Source organism: Mesoplodon bidens, assembly GCF_964165515.1.
Source record: "Mesoplodon bidens genome assembly, chromosome: 11".
Classification (NCBI taxonomy): Eukaryota; Metazoa; Chordata; class Mammalia; order Artiodactyla; family Ziphiidae; genus Mesoplodon; species Mesoplodon bidens.
The window spans coordinates 44998799-45010039 of record NC_138167.1 but is presented as its reverse complement, the minus strand read 5'-3'; the positions used below and the strand labels follow the sequence as shown (position 1 = coordinate 45010039).

The 11241-nt window shown below is 53.5% G+C and overlaps 1 long non-coding RNA gene across 1 annotated transcript in view; it reads left to right on the top strand.

The window, feature by feature from the left end:
* Nucleotides 1-205: 205 nt before the first annotated feature.
* Nucleotides 206-11241, top strand: part of LOC308624871 — a 15525-nt gene continuing 4489 nt past the window's right edge. Inside the window, exons 1-3 of the long non-coding RNA XR_014017009.1 lie at nucleotides 206-311; nucleotides 7672-7806; nucleotides 10500-10591. This is a non-coding gene — a long non-coding RNA (uncharacterized lncRNA). The remainder of the gene's footprint in view (nucleotides 312-7671; nucleotides 7807-10499; nucleotides 10592-11241) is intronic.

Sequence of the window (11241 nt, the reverse complement as noted above, 5' to 3'; positions counted from 1 at the left end):
GCGCCCCCGAAGGCGGCGGGGCTCAGATGTGGCGTCGCCGCCCGCGTCGCGTCCCGTCCGGTCTGGGCGGACCCGAGCCGCCTCCCTGCCCAGGCACGCCGACCCCGGGCGGGCGGACACCAGGTGTCAGCGCCGCGGGAACAGAGGTTTCCGAGCCCCTCCCCGGTACCTGGCGCCACACCGGGCTCTGTCCCCGTCGGGCGCCGTGGGGGTGGGCGCGGAACGGTAAGGGAGACACAGATCCCGAGTTCCTGAGTTTCCGGGCCCAGGGCACCCCCTGCCCGCAGCGGCATGACACACCTGCTCTGATGGTAGGTGGCTAGGGCCCTGGGCCACCCCTCTCCGGTGGCCTCCCCCTTGTCCTGCTGGAGGCAGCCAGAGCTGTGCTGGAGTCCCGGCTCTGGGCTCAGTTTGCTCATCTGTAAAAGAGAGCGATGACCCTACCTCCCAGTACTGTCGTGAGTGCTGACCCATAGGAGAGGCTCATGGACAGTGGCCCGGGACAGTGCTAAAGAACGTCCCTGCCCACCTCCCCAGTCAGACTGGCAGCTCCTCCAGGGCAAGACTCCTCAGGGAGGGGCCTCATGGTCCCCTGCACCCCATCCCATCGCAGAGGGGCAGGCTCTGGCAGTGTGGGGTGGTGGAAGCAGGGAGAGCACAAATCCCATCGCCAGTTGACAGATGGGTAAACTGAGGCTCAACTTCCCCCCATGAGTTAGTGACAGAAACAGGACCAGACCCAGAGCCCCTAATTCCCAGTCCAGTGCTCTTTTTCCGTTTTCTTATCTCCACATTTTTTGGGGTTTACAACTGCAAGGCCGCAGTGGTGGAGAGGGTATGGGTCTCAGAATATGTTCAGGGTCCCCCTTTCCAAACCCAGGCCTGTCTGTGGTCACACCAGTGACCCCTTCATTCTGGCATGCTCTAGGCCCCTGGAGTTCCAGAAGGGACCCTGTCTGGGCACTGATACTCCTGTCAGCCCTAAGGCTAGGCCCTGGGAAGAAGCCTCCTGAAGCCTGCTCCTCCTCCCAATAGAATATCAGCTGATTTGGGGTGTGCATCCCCTCTTTCTCTTTCTACGCGACCAGTTAGGCAGTCCCAGGACACAGAGCAAAGCTCTGAGTGGGAGATTTGCTAGAGCCCTGGCCCTCTCCAAAGAGGGTGGCAAGGGGTCAGGAGGCCCAGCTCCACTGCGGGCCTAGAGCAAGGCCCTTCCCCTCTCTGGGCCTCAGTCTCTCCATCTGTAAAATATGTGGTTGGCTACACTTCTGTGGCTGGGATGCCTGTGTTACTGTCATACAACCCTACACCTGAGGTGTGAGGTGGCCCTGACCTGTTTTGAAGGGACCTGGAAGGGGAAGGGCCTGGGTGGGTTGCACCCGCTATCTTTGGGCCCGTTTACCAAAGAAAGGGGCTCTTACTGTCTGCAGTATGGTGGTATGTATGCCACTGTCACTGAAGTATGGCAGCGGTTCCTGCCAGGTGCTCCCTGCCCACCTGGGAGTGAAGACAGGCAAGGGGAAGAATCCCAGTCATCCTTTTGGGGCCTGATAGTTTGCTATGCTATGGAAAGCGGGGGCTTGGCTATGGAAAGGCACACTTTCAAGGGGTGACCTGCTGTGTGGTCTTCAGAGCCAGCCTATGAGCCCAGCTTGTTCTGTGCTCTGGACCCAGGTTAGGGAGCTCCTCTCTCTACCGGCCCAGGGCACTAGGGTGGCCATGGGAGTGGCCTGGGGGGCAGGGTTTTGTGAGGGGACTTAGAGTCCTTGGGAAAGGAGCTCACAGGGATACTGGCCAGCTTCCTTTTCCCAGGAGGCCATGGGGGGGGCATGTGTGTGTTGGGGGGGGCAGGGCCTGCCACCTCTCACCCCACCAGGGGTGTAGTCTCAGCAGCCTTGAGCTTGTGAGGAGATGGAGATGGGGTGTCAGGCAAGCTGGAGAGCCCCAAGGAGGACCCCAGGCTCCCTCTGTGTCAGGGAGGGCCCCTGCAGCACCCCTAACTCACTGTGGGCAGGGCAAAGCCTATGGTGGATTGGAGGGTGAGTGGCTCCCTAAATCCTCCATTTTGTACCCCAACTGTCTGTGGCCAAGAGGAAGAGGGAAGGCAGCAGGAATGCAGGAATGAATCCTGGGCAGGCCCTGTCCCAACAGGCTGGGGTGGGAGGGCCAGGCTCCCCTGTGGGCCCATGCGCTCCTCAGCACAGCTTGTAGCTAAGCAGCCTGCACAAACAGCAGGAACACAGAGCAGCCCCGGCGTGTGTGCACATGTGTGTGCCTGTGCTGGGGGCCTCCTTGCCTCAATCCCTAGATGGGAACCCTTCTGGTTACGCTATAGTCACTGTCACACGCAGGCCTGAGGATGGGGGTCTGTCTGCTGCCACTGCTGAGCGCTTACTGCGTGTCGGGCCTGATCCATTCATTTGCTCCTTTAACCCTTACAACCCGATAGACAGACACCCTTATTACCCACTTTATGGGCAGAGATACTGAGGCTTTGAAAAGCTGCACACACAAAAGATCACGGAGCAAGAGAGTGGTAAAGCCAAGCCAGAGTTCAAACTGAGGTCTTTCTGTTTCCAGAGTCTAGTTCTCCTCCAGGCATGTGTAGACGTGTGTGCACATGAGTATCGACTGAGGGGTGTGTGTATACCCAAGTGTGCAGATGTGGGCTTTGATGGCAGACCTGTGTTTATCTAAGGACGCCTGCTAGTAGGTGTGGATACCTGTGCCCAGGCGTGGAGGTGTGCATGCAATGCTCGTGTGTGAGCATGTGACTCACATATGTACCCATGGGCATATCTGTGCATATGTGTTCACATATACAGCACTTGAGTGCACACATGCACATGCTGTGTACATGCGTTCACATCTGCACACAGCTCTGAGCCTGTGCATATGTCGTCCTCTCCAAAGGCTGACCTTGCCCTCCTGCTCACCCACCTTCCGTCCCCTTCTCAAGCTCCTGACTCAGTGCCAAGATGGGATGTGCGCTGGCCTTGTGATGGCACTGGGACTTCTGAGGATTTAGGAGGAAAGCCATTTTGGGGAGGGATATGATTGGCAAGGGGTTGGACAAGAGGAAGACGCAGGGGATAAGAGGGATTAAGGCTGGGGGTGGGGATCAGCCTGGGTTTTCTTCAGTCCCAGGCAGGGGCAGAGGACCCACTGTGGTCTGGCCCCGGGAGCCCCGGTCCTGCCCCTCCCCCCTGGCGTTCTCTACCCACCTCTCTCAAGGCTCAGACCACCAGTACCCCGGAAAATGCTCCAGGGAGCCTGCAGGAGAGTCCCAGGGCCGGGAGGATACATCCGTGAGGTCTGTGCCCTGTCCCCTTACTGTGTGTGGCAGGCAATGCCCCCTCAATCCAAGATGGGACTCCCCTGTGGTTCCTGGGTGTCGGGGAACTTCCCATTGCACCGCCCCTTTGCACCGGCGCCCTCGGGCTCCTGCTGGCCGTGGACGTGCAGGCGGAGCAGCGGTCGGCTGGGGGCGCTCGGGGCCCGCGGATGGAGATGCGAGGCAGGTCCGCCGGGATGGGAACCGGCCGGGCGGGGGGTGAAACACAGGCACAGTCCCACCAGCAGGGCGGGTGGTGGTGGGATCCGGAGGACCGACCTTGCGCCAGGAAGGCCAGATTCCCAGTGGGACAGAAATGCACCTTCTCCACGGAGGGTCAGGCTCCCACCCCCCCTACCCATAGACTCACAGACCCTCAGAGGGACAGGCAAAGGGACGTCCCCTCTCCCTCTGGAGCCTTCTGGGCTGGTGTTTGAAGGCCTTGGGCGAGCCAGAGGGAGCTGGGCGTGACCCACTGGCCTCTGTGGCAGTGAGAAGGGGGCGAGGGCCCTGCAGTCAGACAGATTTGCCGTCTGATTCCCGTTCGGCCTCGGGGTGACCCTGGGCAAAGCACTCAAGCTCTCCTGAAAAGGGGGCTATGTCTGCTAGGTGCCCAGCACCATCCTTGACACACACCTTGGTCGTGTAGCCTATTACAAGTTTCTAGAGGTTCCCTCACGGTATGTCTGCACATTTCTTCCCCAGATCTTTAATGAGCACCCGCTGAATGCCAGGCCTTTTGTGAGACCCTCTGCGTGCGGTGATGAGCGCGTCACACAGGGTGACACCTGCCTCCAGGAGCTTAGGTTCTAATGGGGGCAGGTGTCCTGCGGCTTGTCCTTTGATTCTCCAAAATGGAAATGACGGGGTAAAAGAAAGGCTGGCAGAGAAGGCTCTTTCTCTCTTTTATTTCTTGTCAGATATTGGGCTGGGAACATTCCAGATTTAACTGTTCTGCTCTGGTCCTCTGCCTCTTACCACAGAAGTCAAGATCTGACTCTCCATCCCAAACACTCCGTCTCACTCAGTTGAAGCTGGAGTCCAGTAATGCCCATGAGGCCGGGCACAGCCTGGCCCCCAGCTTGACCAGTCCCCTCCCATTCTCCCCCTTGTCCCTCCACTGCTGCTGCTACACTGGCCTCCTTGCAGGTCCTCAAACATGCCAGGCAGGGTCCTGCCTCAGGGCCTTTGCCCTTGCTGCTTCCTCTGCTAGAGAGCTCTTCCCCAAGCATCCATGTGGCTCTCTGCTTCACCCCTGTCTGGGCTTTGATGAAATGTCTCCTTCTCAGTGAGGCTTTCCCTGACCTCCTGTGACCGCCCCCCCCCCAATATTCCCTAGGCACACTGCCACTAATTTTTCTCCATACCATTTATTATTGCTATCTGGCCAACTATCTTTTATAACACATTTCTTTCTTATCCGTCTCTCCCCATGAGAATGTAAACTCCATGTGAGCAGGGGTTTGGGCAGATTTGTTCATGCTCTCTCCCTAGAGCCTGAAACATGCCTGGTACACTGTAGGCATCATTAAATATTTGTCAAGTGAGTGCTGAGTGCTGGCTCTGAGTGGCATGCATCCCTTGGTGATGGGGGCTGATGACAGGGGCGTCCCTGACTTTTAGGCCTCAGCTGAGCCACAGCTGCCATAAACCTGTCAAGGGCTGGAGGACTGGGGGCGGGGAGGAGGAGGCGGCAGGAATGTTCTGATTCTTTCTTGCTCTCTTTGGGACAGAAGTTGAGTGGCTACGGTAATATCCACCAAACTCTTGTGCCTTAGTTGAGATAGGGAGAGGCAGGTTTCTCCCTTTGAAAAAAATTATTATCGTACAAAAATATACCAATCAAAGTGGGGGAGGTGTTGCTTCTCTCTCTCTCATTCCTCCCCACTTCCTCCCTTTCTTTTCCCCTTTCTTTCTTTCTCTCTCTCTCTCTCTCCCTTTCTCTTTCTTTCTTTCTTTCTCTCTTTCTTCTTACTCTCTTTCCTTTTTCCTCAACTACCCGCCCCATCTCTAACAACCACCAATCTGTTCTCTGTTTCTGTAAGTCTGCTTTTCTTGGATTCCTCATGTAAGTGAGATCATACAGTATTTGCCTTTCTCTGTCTGACTTCTTTCACTTAGCACAATATCCTCAAGGTCCATCCATGTCGTCGCAGATGGCAAGATTTCCTTCTTTTTATGGCTGAGTAGTGTATATACCACAACTTTATCCATGCATCCGTAGTTGGATACTTAGGTTATTTCCATATCTTGGCTGCAATAAAGATGGGACTGCAGATATCTCTTCAAGATAGTGATTTTGTTTCCTTCAGATAAATACCCAGAAGTGGATCATATGATAGTTCTATTTTTAATTTTTGGAGGAACTTCCTTACTGTTTTCCACCAATTCACACCAATTGTGACTGCACCAATTTACATTCCCACCAGCGGTGTACAAGTTTCCCTTTTCTCCACATCCTCACCGACGCTTGTTACCTCTTGTCTTTCTGATGATAGCCATTCAGACAGGTGTGAGATGATATCGCATTGTGGTTTTGATTTGCATTTCCGTGATGATGAGTGATGTTGAGTATCTTTTCATGTGCCTGTTGGCCGTCTATATATCTTCTTTGGAAAAATGTCTATTCAGTTCCTCTGCTCACTTTTAAATTGGATGATGATGATGATTGTTATTTGCTAGTTTTAAAACGTTTTATTGGGGTATAGTTGATTTACAATTGTTAGACGTATACATATATCCACGCTTTTTTAGGTTCTTTTCCCTTATAGGCCATTACAGAGTATTGAGTAGAGTTCCCTGTGCTATACAGTAGGTCATTATTAGTTATTATTGTTATTTGCTATTGAGTTATATGAGTTCTTTACATAGTTTGGATATTAACCCCTTAACAAAGATATGACTTGCAAATATTTTCTCCCATTCCGTAGGTTGCCTTTTCATTTTGTTGATGGTTTCCTTTGCTGTGCAGAAACTTTTTAGTTTGATGTAGTCTCACTTGTTTATTTTTGGGAGATGTTTGTGTTTCTGAGCAGAGGGTTCCAGCAGGGGGTTTGCAGGGGTTACACATTCTCCACCAGGACGCACGTGCAGTACACCTTCTGGAAGCCCACATGGGCCTTGGCCACCTCGTCAGAGTAATCACCCGGTCTTTAAGTCCCAACTGTTCCCAGTAGAAGGAAAATGTTTTACCCATCCATTCCCTGCCCCATGTGCAAGAACCAGCCCCCTGGGGACTCCTGGGTTTGGGTGAGGCCACCTTTTCAGCCCTAGGGATGATGTTGCCTCAGTGTTTACTAATCTCTAGAATACCTCTGCTTTCCTGCTTTGTTCTTTATACCTTCAATAACCACACTTTCATTTCCTTGCGTTGAATCCTCTCTGTTTGAAATGCCTAGCCTGGTTTCTCTTTTCCTGACCAGATCTCAGCTGATACATTGAAGAAGGGAAAATCAACAGACAAAGCAGGCTGTGCTAAGTGCTATGAAGAACACAGGACAGGGTAATAATGAAATAGAAAATAAAAAGTAGTGTGCAGGTAGTGGGGGTGAGGGCTCCTCAGGTCTCTCTGAGGAGGTGATGTTTGGAGGTGATGAGAAGGAGCCACACCCGGGGGTTGAGTATTCCAGGTGGGGTCAGGGTCTCTGCGGCCTGTGGGCTGGGGCAGCTCTCTCGGTGGAAGGTGCTGAGCCTGCCCCTGCGGGCGGGCGATGATTGGGGGCGTGGTGATGGGGAGAGGAAATGGCTTAGTCTGTGGCCCCAGCTCTGAGGGCTCAGCCCCGGGAGACTCTGAGCATTGAGGCCTGAGATTTGCGCTAATTGTGCGGGGATCTGGGTTATGGATTCAGCGCTGGGAAACGCATACCCCCTCCCTGCTTCCCGCCTCACCCCGCTCCCCAGAGCGGAAGCCTCTGCAGGCTCAGGCTCCTAAGACGTGCTGGTCTCGCCGCGGCCGGCAGAGGGCAATGGTTGCCGAGGTGCGCGCAAGTCGGGAGGGCGCTGACCCTTCCCTAGCGGAATGTGGGCGGTCAGCTTCTTCCGGAACGGGATGGTTGGGCCTCTTCCCTTCCCTTCCCTTCTCTAATCCTCAGCCGCCCCCCAACTGATCTCTGAGCCCCTGGCCTCTCCTTGCGGTGTTGGGGGGAGGGAGATGCGAGTGAGGCTGGGCAGATCTTGCCTGACCACTGCTGGCCAAGTTCCAACTCCATTGGGCTAAGGGGAAAGGCTCCCACAGTTAGCATATTTGCTATTATTGTTATTTTAAAGCTTTTAGCATGTGCCAGGCACAGCGCTAAGTTCTTTTTGTCATGCGCCATCTCTTTAAACCTTCACACCAGACCTACGAGACAGGTACTCTGTCTCCCAGAGCTTGCCCAAGACCACACAGCGGGAACCAGGACTTGCTCTGCTGGCCACTCCTCAGTTCCTCCGACTGCTGCCTCCAAGGAGGGCGAGTTGCCCAGGGGACTGAGGTGAGTATGCAGGGGATGAGCAGAAGGGGACCGTCAAGGTGCTGACCCTCAGAGATCCGCAGGAGCACTCATCTACTGTATTTTGCAGATGAAGAAACAACTCCAGCAGTTGCCCAAGGTCCCACGGGGATCAGTCACGTGGTCGGCCACAACAGTGGGTTCCCCATGACAGGGGACCATGAGTTGGATCCTGGCCAGAAGCCAGAAGCCCCTTGAGGACAAGGACCCCATTTTACCCCATTCCTCCCTGCTGTACCTAGCACAGGGCACAGCACATAGCAGGTGCTCAGAAAGTCCTTCACGAGTAAATCTTGCGTCCCTCCGTAGCTGCAGTCACCTGCCGTTCATGCCGTCATTCATTTATTCAGCATTTAGTAAGCGCTGACTGTGTGCTTGGCACCCTACTAGGCACTGGGACACACAGTTGAATAAGGCACAGTGCCTGCCTCTGTTGGCTTATCTCCTGGTGGGGGTTTCAGGGGTTACCCCACATTATGACCCGTGCCCGCATAGTTTTCCTCATTCCTCTGCTCAGCCTGGTACTTGCAGCCTGCTCTCTGCCCAGGCCGGAGGCTGAGCATTCTGCTCCACTCCCGCCCCCAGGACATTCCCACTGCCTTCTTTGTTGCCAGACCAGACAACCCTTCCTCCCAAGCCGCCTCCCTCCCCTCCTCCAGGAAGCCCTCTTTGACTAAGTCCCCCAGCTGCTCTGCAGGCCCCAGTGCTGAGGTCTTGAGCTCTGCCCAGGTATCTCTGGTTCTGTCTCTCTGTTTCTGTTTTCCCCCATCAGCCTCTGGAGCTTCCCAAACACAGGGACTGCCTCCCCTCCAGCTGTTTTTCCTCAGGCCTACATAGACCAGAAGAGGCAGGAAGGGAGGTTGTGTGGTCAGCTCCCAGCACACAGGGCCCGCCTTGGGCCCTGGCCCCGGGAGCCCCTTAGAGGAAGATTTCTCTGGAACTACCAGGGCACTGACTTAGTCTTGGCCCAAGACCCCTGAGCCCTGATCTTCCACACTGTGCCTGGGGGCTCAGGCTGGGCACCAGCTGTTGGGTACCCACTCAGCCCCAGCACCCTTTGTGTTTGAAAGTGGGGACCTTCAGTCTGCACTTCACCAACTCCCGGGCTTGGCCATTTTACTGTCCCTGTGGCAGGTAGTCTACAGGTGAAAAATGGTTCCAGGGAACCAACATTGCTGCCTCTTATCTGCTGGGTGACCAAAGTGACAGTGCTAGGCCTCTCTGGGCCTCTGCTAATGATACCTGTCCAGCCCATCTCACAGGTAGTTGGGAGGACCAGAGACAAAGGGGAAGAAAGCGCCAAGCCCAGGTAGGGGCTTATTTTTGTTTCTGTACTCAGAGCAGGGGTTGTGCCCTTGGCTAGGTGTTCACTGAATCACTCTGGAGGCCAGGAGTGGGAAGGAGGAGGAAAGAGGGAGCTTGCACGAGGAGGGGGAATCAGACTCCAGCCTTCCCGGCAACTAGTCAGAATCCTCCGCTGGCAGGAGAGGGGCAGGTGAGTGTCCTTGTTTGGGTAGGGAAGTCATTATTTCCCTTCCCTCCGTCCCTCCCTCCCTCTCTGCGCTCCCCCTCTCCCTTCTCTCTCTGTCTTTGTGCACTAACTGTGGTCCCTCAACTTGCCATTAGCACCAGGGACACAAAGGCTGAGGAGATATGCCCTTCCCTTCATGGGACTTTTAGGCTAGGAGACATCAGTTGGGGAGGTACATCATTCATTCATTCTTTCATTAATTTTACTTTTATTGAAAACCTGCTATGGGTCAGGCACTGTGCAAGGCCCTGGGGACGTAATGGGGTGCAATCCCTGCCCACAAGGAGTTTAGAGGATAAAAGGCACAAAAGTAGGCAATGGAAGCATGGCTGAAGTAGAGGATTAGGGAGGCCAGGATACAGAGATAAATGCTGGCTGGATTTAATGTCTCTCTAAGCATCCGGGCAGGGCCAGGCACAGACCAAGTATGTGCTCAGTAAATGTGAAATATGTGACCCTTGTGTGGGGAGCTTTCTAAACAGCTTATGAGTCAAAGAATGAAATCATTTTAACTAAATGCTAATAAAAAATGCTAATATGAAGCAGTCAAAATAGTACATAAAAGGAAATTTATGGTCTTTAGACAATCTTATATTGAAAAAGAAGAAAGATGGAAAACTAAAGATTCAACTCAACAAGTCAAAAACTGATAAAAATAATAAATTCAAAGAAAGTAGAAGAAAGGAAATAACGAATAGGTTATTTTTTATGTTATAGATATTATGAATTCAGTTTCAGAAATTCAAATTAGTATTCAGAAATTCATAATTCAGAAACTAACAGAATAGAAAACAAAGATAAGTAGTAATTCAGAACTTAATACAATAGAAAACAAGGATGATGTAAGTAGGAGAGCTGGTCTCAGTTCCCAGGCCCTTCCTGAACAGGAATGGGGTTTATCCACCATCTCTTCTGAGCTTTGAGAGCGGAGCCCATCCCTCAGGGGCCTCAGGAGAATGGATAAACCCTGAATGGAAGTCTCTAGTCTTCCCTCCCAGGGGCATGGCTGTGCTGTGCCCTGAGAGAGCCAGCCTCAGGCCTATTGGCCTGATTTTAATCTCTCGACTGGTGGGTTGTCTTTAATCCATAACATCTGCTGTAATAACAATAACGACATCACTGATAATCCTTTACCTTTGTTGAGCTGTTACAGTTCGGAGTGCTCAAGCAAGACATGTGCTATTCCTGGTAGGAGTGAACCCAGCCATCTTGTCAGATCCCCAAACACCATTTTAGGTAAGTAGGGAAGCTGTATGCTCATTTTACAGATGGGAAAAGTGAGGCTCTGTTTGAGGTCTCATTCCAGTGAGTGGGTGAGCCAGGACACGAATGCTTCAAAGGCCCTTCTTCTTCACCCCCAAGATTCCTGTCTTTGAGACATCTCTTCTTCCTGTTCTGATCCCCGGGTTCCTTGAACAAGCCCCTCTCCCCTGCCTTCTTTTTTTTTTTTTTTTTTTGCAGTACATGGGCCTCTCACTGTTGTGGCCTCTCCCGTTGCGGAGCACAGGCTCCGGACACGCAGGCTCAGCGGCCATGGCTCACGGGCCCAGCCGCTCCGCGGCATGTGGGATCTTCCCGGACCGGGGCACGAACCCGTGTCCCCTGCATCGGCAGGCGGACTCGCAACCACTGCGCCACCAGGGAAGCCCTCCCTTGCTTTCTTCACTTGGAGAGGAAGTTCAGCGGGCTACCTTGAGCAGATAGCTCCTCTCTTGACCTGATAGTGAGCTTCTCGAGATGGCGGGGTGGGGAATGCTCGTAGGTGTCTTACCACAGGGCTGGGCTTGGATAAGGCCCTCAATCCTTGTTTGTTGATATAGAATTTGATTGGGCAGGATTAGGCCTGTACCTATCAGAAAATATTCTGGGCTGTGCCAACCAGCACA